Genomic DNA, 14,974 nt, shown 5'->3' with positions numbered 1-14,974 from the left:
TAAAATGCTCTCTTTCCCCAACCAGTTACTGCTTAGCCTTATTTCAATTACAAACAAGCCAGGTTGCTGTAGATATTCTCTCTACACAGATATGTCTAAGATATTCCTAACAAGGCCTACAAAATAAATGTCTGACCTGGCTGGCTCTCTGAACATCTTTAACATTTATAACCAAGCAATCTACTTACTGATTATTTAGATGGCTTAGAGTCAGAATCTTAGAGATGGGACATACCTGAGAGATCACCAGCCCAACTTTTTAATTTTAAAAACAAAAAAACGGAGGTCCAAAAACATCGGATGGTTTGCCAAATTCATTCCTCCTAACTCTAAGTCCAGTACCTCACACTAAGAAAGCACTGATCATATTTTCCTCCCTGGTGTTCCTAAGTATTTATTTAGCTGCCATCACTTAAGCATATGTATAGTATCTAGAGAACCAGGACAAGTAGAAAGTGTGTTAAATTGGAGAAAGAATGAATAAACATTGAGAAGGAAAGAATAAACACTCCAATGAGACACTGCATAGTATACAAAAAAAAAAAGCGCTATATCCAGAGGCAGAGAAACTGGACTGAAAATTAAGATCTAGTAGTTTTAGCAATAGTTAAATGATGACATTCAATGTCATCAGACCTCTCTGGACCTGTGCTCTCATCAATAAAATGGGGAGATTGAACTAAACTATCTCTAAGAAGGCTTTTAAGCTCCAAATCTGCCTCATGAACTCCCTTATCCATATCTCTCCCCTTTTCCATCTCTCCTAAAATATAAAGATCAAAATCCCACATTTTGATTATTATAAATAGTCTGTGCATCTGGAGGAAATAAAGCCTAGAAGCGATCACAGGGGAAGTTTTCACTCAGATGAGTGATGAGTTAGCATAGACCTTATAAATTACAGTCATGTTCCAGGCACACAATGACACAATATCAATGAACTTGAAAACACATTTTTATATTGTACCAAGTGAAGTCACCTGAGAAAAGAACTACTGGTGGATTATTAAATTCTGTCCTCTGCCTCTTTTTACTTGTCATTATCTTGAGAAGACCCTTAGTTTCTTTGTGCAGACAACCAGGTATCTTAGCCTTTGACAGTGGTGGTGGGTATTGCCTGGCTAGACATACAAATTACAGAAAACTCAATAGAAATTCTAGTTTCGTAGTAATCATGGGGCACATGGCATTCACTTCAGTATCTGTGCTATTTCTAAGCTACTCTGCTCAGGAGACAGAAGTCAAAACATCAGATAATACTTAATATCTTGGGCTTTATTCTCCTTTGTACCTAAGTGACTCCCTTAGCTGTAAGTTCAGGGTTCTGAGTCACCTGCTTTTTCAGGAAAGGAGGGGTTCATTCACACTAAGGAAGTGTCTATAAACAGCTATAACTACTATTGAAAAATGAAAAACTCGGTCAAACCAGCTCTTAAGTCTCCCTAGGAGAAGTAAACAATTTATATTTTTTGTTTTGTTTTGTTTGTTTTTTGGTTTTTACTAATGCTATGCCTCCTCACTTGGTCTAGCATTTTGTCCAGTATTTTTTGTTGTTGTTGTTTCTTTGCTCATTTTTGTTTGTTTTCTTTTTTAGCCAATTTTGCTTTATTAATTCAGAAATGGTTCAGTTAAATAATTGGCCAAACTGATATTTTTGCCTGAACTCTTTTCTCAACTTAATTCTACATGGATGCATCTGTGATAGCTGAATCATTTGTTCATGCACATACAGGATGATTCAATTTGCTATTCAATGTCATACAGATGCAGAAAGTCTGCATGCTGTCTTACCATCTCGGCTACTAATCCCTGAATTTTTTGGACAATGAAACACCCATAAAGATGCTTAGCTAGCAAAGCTAAGGGTCAATTCTTGTCAAAGGCGAACTGCTCTTGTGATATATATAATTGACCCAATTTCTATTTCCAGTTCCCTCCCACTTCCCAACAAAGACCAATGGATCTCTCCTCAAGATACAGAAATATGAATAACCTCCTATAATCAGAGAGGTGAACCATGGGAAGGCACTCAGCATTGTGTAAGAGTTGGTGAAGGATGAGGACCCTAAAACGATCACGAATCAGGGAATCCCCAAATCACAGGATTTTGCAGCTACAAGGTTCCTTTGAAAACTCCATCTAAAGTTATCCACCTTGTCTCAGTCTGCCATCTACAAAATGCACTAGAAAGATACTGAATTCCCTGACTCTCCCAGAACAATGCAGCCGGTGGAGATAATCCCCAAGGTTAATAAAACCTGGCCCCTTTTATATGCTGCTCTCATTCACTTCTAAGGCCATAATTGATGGCCTCTGACCTTAGACTGCTGCTTACCCAAGCTACTAAAACCGAGCTCTCTGAAGCATGATCTCAAAGTGCCCCATAAAGTAAAACGCTAAATGACCCCATCAGGGTTTAAAAGAATGAATTGCTTCCCTTTGGGCAAGGGGGAGAAAATCTGGCTCAACTTGGAACAACTTTTACTTCACTTTTTAATCCGGATTTATTCTTTAGTGGTCTCTACTTTAAAGAAATTTAGCCTGAAAAACCAAGATCAAACCTACTCAGGAACTCAAGCTGAGGTTTTATCCTATCAGTTCCCCAAAGCAATTGTTGGAGTTGTTTGCATAAGCCTTGAGTGCTGCTGTTTTGCTGTGTACAATGTGAAGTTCAAAGGTTTGCTCATTACCATAATGGGATGTAAGCTCTGGCTGTTAGCTGCAGAATAATGAAGATGATACTTGAGGGTCATTCCTTCAATTTGTATTTATTTAGGTTAAAGAGGTCTGTCTTTAGGTTTCTTAAAAGCATCCTTTGGAACAATTCCTTCTTTTCTTGTGGTCAGCACTAGGATAACCATCCTCCAGACTTTTCATAAAGGGGCAAAGGAGTTTAAATGGACACCCTCTCCCCCACCATGTTACTTTATGCTTCAACTTCACAGGGATGATAAATAGCCCATCACAGTAGTATTTCCGTATTCTCCAAAGCTGAGAGATCTGTCAGCCTGACAAAGTCAGATTTAATTTAAAAACACACATGCACAACAAATGTGTTCACAATATTGCAGAAATTTGGCAGGAAACAAATGAGAACATGTTGGGAAAATAGAGCATCTCTTTCCCCCTACATGATAGCTCTAGCTATGAGAGATATCAAACAAACAAACAAACCCAGCAAAAGAAGAGGTTTTCAACCATAGTTTCTCAGTAATGACTTTTGAATAGGGACAATTTTCTAAATTAACATCTGCCACATGGAGTGCAGCATGATACAGTCTGACAAGGTGGGGCAAATCCATTTCTGATTCTAAAGTTATTGTAGAACAGGTCATCTTGGGCTTTTCTCTATAATCCAGGTCACATCAGGAAATCAGAATAGTTGAACATCACTGAGAGCATTGCTGTTCTCACACTTCTAGGAAGGCTGACACCAATGAACATCAGACTCTGGGTCAAAAACTATGTCACAGAGAGTCAACGGCTCCACTGTATGTGCTTTTTAATTTGTTTAAAGCTTTTCCTTCCTTGCTTTTATTTTTATTTTTTTAACAGGGATGGGATTATTATTAAAAGGTCAGAGAAAGATCTTGCAGAACGTAGAATTTCAACTGAGACTTGAAGAAGATAATGTTTAGATTGTTTCCCAAAAATATTCATTGATTATTTACTCTGTAAAGAGTTCTATCCTAAAAGTGAGGAAAATGGTATGTCTTCCTTACCTTGTCAGATACTTGTGTGGATTAATTAAAATTCATTATACACTGAGCTTTAACTACTAGATCAATATAGGGCAATACTTTGACTTTTTTATCATAATATTGAGAATGACAGTAATAAAAAAAATCCCAAATGCAGCCTTTTAACTTATTCTCATACATAACTGTACCACTACCAAATGTGGTGCCTCATTTTTACTTCTATTTCCTTTTCTTCCTTCTTTGTTTTGTTCTTCATTTATCTTCTCATCCCTTCCCCTACTCTCTTCTTTCAACATTCAGTTTTCTACCTCTCTTTCTCTTTATCTCAATTCTTTTCTCTAATTCTTATAATTATCTTATCATAATAAATTACAGATATTTATTATATCATGAATATAAATAATATAAATATAATTCTCTAATTTCTTATAACTCCAATAATTCTTTTGATATTTATAATCTAGCTCTTTTTTCCTTTTCTTATCTTTTTTCATACCATAACTTTAGGTGAAGCCCTACTATGCTCTGTTTCCCCTGCTAGGCTCTTATCTAACATAAGGAAGCCTTTGAATTCTTTTTTTAATAGCATTTTCCCCAATTATATGTCAAGGCAATTTTTAGCATTCATTTTTACAAGATTTCGAGTTCCAAATTTAACTCCCTGCCTCCGATCCCTCCTTTCTTCCAAAAATGGTGGGTAATTTGATATCGGTTACACATGTAGTATTATGTGAAACATATTTCTATATTAATCACAGTTGTGAAAGAAGAAACAGATCAAAAGGAGAAAAAAACACAAAAAAGAATAAAGTGAAAAAATATGCCTCAATCTGCATTGAGAGCCCATAAATTCTTTTTGTTTTTTTAATTATTAAAGTTTTTTTTTAATTTTCAAAACATATGCATGGTTTTTAATATTCACTCTTGCAAAACCTTATGTTCCAGTTTTTTTCTCTCTCCTTTTGTTCCACCCCTTCCCCTAGATGGCAAGTAATCTATGTTTAACATGCGCAATTCTTCTATATATATATATTTCCACAGTTATCATGCTACACAAGAAAAATTCAGATAAAAAAAATGGGGGAAAATGAAAAAGAAAACAAAATGCAAGGGAACAACAACAAAAACGTGAAGCTATGTTGTGATACACATTTAGTCCCCACAATCTCTTTCTGGGTGCAGATGACTCTCTCCATTACAAGTCTATTGGAATTGGTCTGAATCATCTCATTGCTGAAGAGTCACTTTCATTAGAATTTGATCATTGTATAATCTTGTTACTATATACAATGTTCTCCTGGTTCTCCTAATTTCATTCAGCATCAGTTCATGTAAGTCTCTCCAGGCCTCTCTGAAATCATCCTGCTGATTGTTTCTTATAGAAAAATAATATTCCATAACATTCATATATCACAATTTATTCAGCCATTCTCCAACTGATGGTCATCCACTCAGTTTCCAGTTTCTTACCCCTACAAAAAAAGCTGCTACAAACATTTTGTATTTGTGAGTCCTTTTTCTTTTTTTATGATCTTTTTGGGATATAAGCCTAGTAGAGATACTGCTGGATCAAAGGGTATGCACATTTTGACAGCCCTTTGGGCATACATAATTCTAAATTCCTCTTCGGAATGGCTGAATCAGTTTGCAACTCCACCAAAAATGTATTAGTGTCCCAGTTTTCCCAATTCCCCTCCAATAGTCATCATTATTTTTTCCTGTCATCTTAGCCAATATTAGAGCTGTATAGTGGTATCTCAGAATTGTCTTAATTCGCATTTCTCTGATCAATAGTGATTTAGAACAATTTTTCATATGACTAGAAATGGTTTTAATTTTTTCACTTGAAAATTGTCTGTTCGTATCTTTGACCATTTATCAATTATAGAATGGCTTGTATTCTTATAAATTTGAGTCAATTCTCTATATATTTTACAAATATCCATCAATTTTTAATCTGCCTATGAATAGTATTCCTCTTTGTAAGTTTTTTGTATTTGTTTTGGTGTTGCTGAGAAAAGCTGTGTAATTATCACACAATGTTGTTCATACTATGATACTATGTTACCAATCATTTCATTTTGCATCAGTTCATACAAGTCTTTCCAGGTTTTTTTTTCCCCTGAAATCTCCTATCTATCATTTTTATTATTTGTATTACAATTAAATACCACAACATATTTGGTCTTTCCCCAGTTTAGGGGCATTTCCTCCACTTCCAACATTTTGCTACCATGAGAAGGGTTACTATAAATATTTTTATACATGTGGTCTATTTCCCTTTTTTATGATCTCTTTGGGATACAGAACTAGTAGTGATATTGCAGACTTAATGGGTATGCACAGTTTGATTGCCCTTTGGTCATAGTTCCAAATTGCTCTCCAGAATTAATTGGCTCACTTCACAATTCCATCAACAATGCATAAATTTTCCCACAACCTCTTCAACATTTCTCATTTTCCTTGTCTGTCATATTAGCCAATCTGATGTGTGTGAGGTGGTACCTCAGAATTGTTTTAATTTGCGTTTCTGTGATCAAATGTAATTTAGAGTATTGCTTCGTATGCTTTCCTGGAATTTGCCTATTCATATCCTTTGATTATTTATCAACTGGAGAATGACTTGTATTCTTATAAATTTGTCTCGGTTCTCTACACATTTGAGAAATGCCTTTATCAGAAACACTTGCTATAAAAATTGTTTCCCAGGTTTCTGCTTTCTTTCTAATTTTGATTACATTGGTTTTGTTTGTACAAAAGCTTTTAAATTTAATATGATCAAAATTATTTCTTTAACATTTTGTAATGCTCTCTGTCTCTTGTTTGGTCATGAATTCTTACCTTCCCCATAGATCTGACAGGCAGATTATTATTTGCTCTTCTAAATTGCTTATGATGTCTTTATGTCTAAATCATGTATTCATTTTAATCTTACCATGGTACATAGCATGAAATGTTGCTCTATATCTAGTTTATATTCTATTGTTTTCCAATTTTCCCAGAAGTTTTTATTAAATAGCGAGTTCTTATCCAAAAAGCTGAGGTCTTTAGGTTTCAAACACTAGATTACTATGGTCATTGATTACTATGTCTTGGATATCTAATCTATGCCAGTGATGCACCACTCTATTTCTTAGCTATTAGCAGATCATTTTGATGATAGCTGCTTTATAATATTGTTTGAGATATGGTATTTCTAGGCTACAAATTCCTTTGAATTTTTTTCATTAATTCCCTTAAAATTCTTGTCCTTTTTGTTCTTCCAGATGATTTTAGTTTGTTTTTTTTTCCCTAGCTCTATCAAATAATTTGTTGGTAGTTTGATTAGTATGGCACTGAATAAGTAAATTAGTTTAGGCAAGATTGTCATTATATTGCTCAGCCTATCTATGAACAATTGATATTTTTCTACTTGACTGATCTGACTTTGTTGTGCAAAAGGTCCTGTAATTGTGTTTACATAGTTTCTAGGTTTGTCTTGGCAGTTAGACTCCCAAGTATTTTATATTGCTTACATTTATTTTAAATGGAATTTCTCTTTCTATTTCTTGGGGCTGGGCTTTGTTGGTTATATAAAGAAATGCTGATGATTGATCTACCTTTATCCTGTATCTTTGCTAAAGTTATACCATCGTATCATCTGCAAAGAGTTAAAATTTTGTTTCCTTGTTGCCTGTTATAACTTCTTTGATTTATCTTATTTCTAGAGCTAACGTTTCTAATATTATATTGAATAATAGTAGTAATGATGAACCTTCTTTCTTCATCCCTAATCTTATTGAGAAGGATTCTAACTTTTTTCACTACAGATAATTCTTGCTAGTGGCTTTAGATAGCATTTGTTTGTCACCATAAAGAATGTTCCCTTTATTTCTGTGTTCTCTGGTTTGCTTGTTTGTTTGTTTGTTTGTTCAATAAGAATGGGTGCTATATTTTGCCAAAATCTTTTCAAGCATCTATTGAGATAACCATATGATTTCTGTTGGTTTTGCTATTGATACAGTCAGCTGTGTTGATAATTTTTCTAATACTGAACCAATCCTGAATTTCTGGTGTAAATCCCACATGATCATCACAATCCTTGTAATATATTGCTGTAATCACCTTGCTAGTATTTTGTTCAAAAGTTTTCTATAATATTCATTAGGAAAATTGGTCTATAGTTTTCTTTCTCTGTATAAGCTCTTTCTGATGAGACTCCTTCTTTATCTATTTTTTTAAAGAGTTTATGTAGAATTGGAATTTATTATTCTTTAAATGTTTGATAGAATTCACTCATGAACCAATCTGGTCTTGGTGATTTTTTCCAGGGGAGTTCATTAATGGTTTGTTCAGTTTCTTTTTTCTAAAATGAGATTATTTAGGCTTTCTATTTCCTGATATGCCAATCTACATAACTTATATTTTTGTAAATATTTCACCAATCTTATCATATTTATTGGCATATAACTGGGCAAAATATTTCCTAATGATTGCTTTAATTTTTTCCTTATTAATGGTGATGCCATACTTCATTTTTTGATATTTGGTTTTCTTTTTCTAAATTAATCAATGGATTATCTATTTTACTGGATCTTTTCATAAAATCAGCTTCTAGATTTATTTAGTAGCTCACTATCTTTTTTTTTTTAACTTTCAATCTTATTAATCTCATTTTGATTTTCAGCATTACCAATCAGGAGATTTTAATTTGTTCTTCTTTTTCATGTTTTTTTTAGTTGCATATCTAATTCATTCTTTTTCCATTTTGTTGATGTAAGAATTTAGAGAAATAAATGTTGCCCTAAATATTGCTTTAGCTACATCTTATAAATTTTGGTGAGTTTTCCCTGTTGTCATTCTCTTTAGTGAAATTGTTGATTATTTCTATGATTTGTTCTTTGATCTTCTTATTCTTTAGGATTAGATTATTTAATGTCCAATTAATTTTTATTCTGTCCTTCCCCTGCCTTTTGTTGAATGCAATTTATATTACATTATGATCTAAAGAGAATATGCTTAATATTTTTTCTTTTCTATATTTGATTTTGAGGTTTCTATGAGCTGTATGCTGCTGAGAAAAAGATATATTTCTTTCTATTCCCATTCATTTTTCTCAAAAAAGCTGTCCTATGTAACTTTACAAATATTCTATTTACCTCCTTAGTTTCTCTCTTATTTATTTTTCCGTTGGTTTTACCAAGTTCTGAGGGGGGAAAGTTGTGGTCCCCCACTAGTATAATTTTGCTGCTATTTCTTTTGATTTACTTAATTTCTCCTTTTTAGAATCTGTATGCTATACCACTTGATGAATATATATGTAGTTTTAATATTACTTTATTGTCTAGGTATCTTTTATCAAGATGTGGTTTCCTTCTTTATCTCTTTTGATGGGGTAGATTTTTGCTTTTTTTTTGGCTGAAATCAGGATTGCTATCCCTGCTGTTTTTATTTCAACTGAAACATAATAGATTCTGCTTCTGCCCATTATAAAAATAAGATACTTTGTACTTGTCTTTCTGATTCAAGTGTGTTTCTTATAAATAACATATTGTAGGAATCTGGTTTTTAGTCCATTCTGCTATCTGCTTCTGTTTTATAAGAGAGTTCATCCATTTACATTCATGGTTAGGACTATCAGCTGTATGTTTCCCTTCATCCTATTCTTCTTTCTGTTTGTCCTCTCTATCCTTTCACTCTTTCCCTCCTCACCAATGTTTTGTTTCTGTCTGCGACCTCCCATGATCTGACCTGCCTTCTGTCAATCCCATTCCCCCAACACACCTTTACAAAATCTCTTCCCTGCCTTCTTCCCCGTTGGGTACAGTATATTCAACTGATTTTGTGTATATTATTCCTTCTTTGAGCCAGAACTGATCAGAGTAAGGTTCAAATGATATCCATTGCCCCCCTTGTCACTCCACTGTAAGAAGTCTTTACACCTCTTCATGTGAAATATTTTACCCCATTTTACCTTCCTTCTGCACATAGTGCATGCCTCTTTCTCATCCCTTAATTTTTTATGTCGTTCCCTCAAATGTACCTTATACCCATACCTTCTCTCTTTGTATTTGGCCTCTAGCTATAACATTAGTGATAGACCAAATTACAAAAACTTGAAATCCTTCTGTTTCATTAAATGATTTCTCTCTTTTGTGTATTATGTAAAATTTTATTAGGTAAGTGATTTGTGATTATAGTCCTAGCTCCTTTGCTTTCCAAAATATCATAATCCATGATCTCCAGTCTTTTAATGTTGCAGCTGCCAAATCCTGTGTAACCATGATTGTGGCTCCTTAATATTCTAATTGTTTTTTCCTAACCGCTTGTAATATTTTTTCCTTGAGCTGATAGTTCTGAAATTTGACTGTAATGTTCCTTGAAGTTTTTATTTTGGGAATTTCTTTCCTGTGGTGTTCAGTGCATTTTCTCAATGCCTACTTTACCCTCTGGTTCCAGAATATTATGGAAGTTTTCCTTGATAATTTCTTGTAAGATACTGTCCAGATTCTCCTTTTGATTATGGCTTTTAGGCAGTACAAAGACTGATATTGTCTCTTGCATCTATTGGTTCTTACTGTCTCATCAAGTTATAAGCTTCCACTTTGATGTAGTTTATTTTTTTCAATTAGCTTTGTATTTTTTTCCATTTGGCCAATTGTAATTTTTAAGGGTTGTCTCCTTCAGTGGATTTTTGTATCTTCTTTTCAATTCTACTTTTTAAGCAGTTGTTTTCTTTTTTCAAGCTATTGACTTCCCACCCCCTAATTTTTTTTTCCACTTCACTTATATGATTTTAAGCTCCTTTTTGATTTCCTCTATGAGTTCTTTCTGGGATTGAGATCACTTTCTTGTTTTCTTTGGGGTTTTGCCCATACCTGTTTTGACACTGCTATTCTCTTCTGAGTTTATGTCTTGATGTTCCATGTCACTATAATAACTGTCTATAATCAAATTATTCTCTTGGTTTTTGCTCATCTTTTGGGGGTCTTTTCCTTTTTAATTTGAGCTCTACTCTCAGGATAAAGAGATTCTGTCTCAGGTTTCTTGTGCCAGTGAGTTTAGGGAAGGGCAGTGAAATTAGGGTCAGATTCCCCTGAATTCAAATCCTGCCTTTATATCTTACTACCCACTAACCCCACTAAGCCCCTCTCTGGGCTTCAGTTTCCTTAGCTGTTGAGAGGGTTGTCCAGATGTCCTGTGAAGTCTTTTTCCATCTCTACTTCTATGAAAAGAAATCTGCTGTGATTCTGGCCACAGTGCCTCCCAGAATTTGCCTTCTGAGCTGTGACGGGAGGTTGTCCTACTGGTCTGTTCCACTACTGAGCCAAGACCAAGAATCTCATTTGCTGATCTGCTGTGATTAAAACCCTCTCAGCGGCTTTCTTGGACTCTGAGTTGATCTGAACACCCTTTTTCACCTAGTAAGACTCACCTTTCTTGAAGTTTTTTCCAGTCTATCTTGACCTGGAGTGAGATTTCATTCTACCAGACTCTGATCAAAGGCTTGGTTTGATGTGGTTTTCAAGAAAAACTGGGAGAGCTCGAGTGGCTTCCTAGTTTCACTCCACCATCTTCTGATCACAAAATAGTGGAAAAGCAGATTAATAATGGCAACTTTTGTGGCTGTTTATTCACGTCTGACTCTTTGTGATTCCATGTGGTTTTCTTAGCAAAGATACTGGAGTGGTTTGCCATTTTCTTCCATGGTACATTTTACAAATTTACAGTCTGAGGCAGACTGAACAAAGTGACTTGCCCATGGTCACATATCTACTAAATGTTTCAGGCCAGATTTGAACTCAGGTTTTCTTCACTCCAGGCCCATGATCTATCCACTGAGCAACTTAGATCCTTCCTATTAATGCCAGTAAGAGTTAACATATATAAAATACTTTATTCACAAACTCTGCAAAATTGGTATCAAGAATATTATTATATTCTCTTGCAAGTAAGGGAGACTTTTTGTACTTCAGGTTGTTACTTTCACTAGAATAGTCACTGCCATTCTAAATGCTGCCCTATATACACTAGTGACTTTTATATACACAGTCTTCCCTTTGTCAAATCCCCAGCTTCAAGACATTCAGGGGAAACAGACAATAGTTAGCTATTTGGTCTCTTCCTCTAGAGCTCAACAATTTTAGATAGATGTTTTAGGGAGAAAAGAAAGGAAAGAAACAAACATATATTAAAAGCAAATACTATTTGCCAGCCACATTGTTGGAATGCCAAATGTACGCTTGCTTAAAAAAAGACTATTTTATGGAGAATTCACACAGGAAAGGCACTCACATGTGGTCAGAAAAAGCAATTCAAGGACACTCTCAAGATCTTTAAGAACTTTATTTATTTTTTTGTGTGTATGAGGCAATTGGGGTTTAGTGACTTGTCAAAAGTCATATAGCCAAAAATTGTTAAGTATATGAGATCACAATTGAACTCAGGTCCTCCTGACTTCAGAGCCAATACCCAGATCACTATCCATTGTATCATCTAGCTGCTCCTTTTAAGAACTTCAGAATTGATTGGAGACACTGGCACAGGATCACCTAGCACAGAGCACTCTCATCAAAGAAGGTGCCATGCTCCATGAGCAAAGCAGAATTGAATTAGCTCAAAAGAAATTCAAAATGCACAAGGTTAGAGAATCTACCCCAAATATTCATATGGACTATGTGTACCCAATACAAGCATTCCAAGTTCATATTGGTCTCCTCAGCCATAGTCAGACACTCTGTAACTTGACTCTAATATAGGAATGCCATTTCTGTCATCTTCAAGAACTAAGAACAGCAACCACCATGTGCCAGCCACTGTGCAAGAGCTTTATAAAAATTATCTCAATTCTTATCACAAACACAGGTGGTGGATGCTGTTAAAATCTCCCTTTAATAATTAAGGAAACTGAGGTGATGAAATTAAACTACTTCCCCAGGGTCACACAGCTAGTAAGCATCTGAGGCCAGATTTAAACTTGCATCAATTTACTGATCCACCTAATTCTTTCTTCCTATAAGAGAGAAGGAGTTTGGAAAAGAAAGATGCTGAGGAAAATGAGAATCTCTTCTTTTGAGCTCAAAAAGGAACAGGGACCAGGTTGGGACTTTGCCTTTGGCATAAGGAGGGAAGGGGGAAAATGTTATGGAAGTGAGGAAAACACTGATCTAGTGTCATTTTCCTCCTTTGTGTCATTTTATTTGCTGCCTCTGGGGAATCAATTAAAACAGCGTTAATTTATGGGTCTTAATGAACAAGGTATTATGCAAACTGTGTATAAGCAAGGCATGCTTCTTCAACTGGAGAATACCCAAAAAAGCACAGCCACCTAATCCAAAGAGCTACTGCAGTGTTCTGAAAAGACATGCAGCCAGGCGTAGAAAATTAGAGATCCCTTTTCCTTCCAGCTTTGCTTCTCTAAAATATTTTCCCTTCCCTCCCCCTTTTCCTTACAGTAAGGACTACATCCCAATGGAGCCCCTGTTGCTTTTTGAGCTCAAAAGAAGAAATCCTCCTTTGTTTCCTTTCCCTCTTCTTTCTACTCTGCCTTTCCTCTTCAAGAATCATGATGGAGTTACTTCCAGGAGAGCAAAAAGATTCTTTTTTGGAATCATACTCTTCAGTAGCATATGATGAGCCTTGGATTTCAATATTCTTTTCTGGGATAACTATTATAGAGCAAGCTCCCTAAAAGGGTACCCAGAATCAAACAGATTTGAGCAGAAGTGTCTCAAGAGCCTAAGCTCCGCTGTCTAGCTTCCCTTCAGCCACAAAATCCATGTGATTTTATAGAGGCAGTCCCCTTTCCAGTGTGAGCCTGGGATTTCTGACAGGGTTCGTACACGAGATATTGTCAATGGACTCCGTTTGGCCTGAACTAGCAAGTCATTACTGACTTGACATGCTTGTTGGCAGAAGATCGAGGCTCCAACTGAGTCCTAATCAGCCAGAATCCAAGGATGTCTGACTTGCCACCCAAACAGTTGGCGGTCTGAGTCACTTTGTCAATTTTGGAGCTGAAAATTGAAATATTAAATTAGATCATTATCCTTTTCCTACAGTGGGGGAAAAGCAGCCATGACATGCTACTATGTACAGAACATCTCCCAAATGGTATTTATCAAGTCAACCTCATTTTCATTTCTTCCTTCCTTTTTGCTATGGCACTGTCAACCAATTACATGACACTATGTATCCTTGCTACTCAGAAGACGTCTTTTCTCAAACTGCCAACCATTTTTTCTTACTTCTAGTTCACCTTGTATTCCATTTCCCTTTTCTTCCATATCTTCTTCCCTTTCCACCTCTCTCTCTAGGTTTTTCTACATTTGTTCTTTCTCCTGTTTGACACAGAAGATAAATGACAAGTGGAAAGGGAGGAAAAAAATGGATCAGCACAGAAGCCCAATTTTCTAACTCAACTGGCATCTTACATTTTATAAGGCTGACCTGCTGTCCTTAAAAACCCCATCAGTCAGTAGAAGGAAATGAGACCAGAACAGGAGTTAGAAGGCAGGGAAAACAAAAATCAATTAAGAAACTGATGGTCAAGATATAGCTAAAGAAAAAAAAAAGTTGCAGGAATAAGGAAAATTGAAGGACAGGAAGTCATGAAAGAGGATAGAAATTTCAGAGTTCAGGATCTTGAAGATTTAAAAGGTTTTTTAGGATTCTGTCTCAGACATCATCATACCAGACAGGCAAAGGATAATAGAGAAGAATGTCACATTAAGTTGAGGAAATATGAAACTGTGAGGACAGAGTGTTAGGTCAGCAAGACAAAGATAAAAGTCACCAAAAATATTGGCCAGAAAAAAGCAAAGAAGTCAGGTGCCAAAATTACAGAATAAAAATTGATGTGGCCATGGCCAGGTAATTAAAAGCAATAAATATCAGAAGAGTTTGCAGAGTCAAATGGCATTCAATTCAACAGCGCATACTAATTTATTAACATTAACTGTGTGTGCAAAATCCTAAGCACTAAGGTTGATAAAAAAAAGTTTTGATAATCGATATTTATAAAGCATTTAATGATTACAAAAGATTTTATGTACATTATCTCATTCTATCCTCACATCTCTGAGGAAAATAATATAAGCATTATCTCTATTTTTTAGGTGAAGGAACTGAGACCCAGAGAAATTAAGAAGTTTGTTCAATATCACACAGCTACTTTATATCACAGGGAGGATTTGAATCTAGGTCTCTGCTTACTTCAAACCCAATATGTTTTCCAATACACCATGCTGTCTCTCAAATTAAATACTAAAATGACACAAGAACAAATAGTCTAG

Source organism: Sarcophilus harrisii, chromosome 6 (genome assembly GCF_902635505.1).
Source record: "Sarcophilus harrisii chromosome 6, mSarHar1.11, whole genome shotgun sequence".
Taxonomy (NCBI): domain Eukaryota; kingdom Metazoa; phylum Chordata; class Mammalia; order Dasyuromorphia; family Dasyuridae; genus Sarcophilus; species Sarcophilus harrisii.
This window is presented reverse-complemented; position numbering follows the sequence as displayed.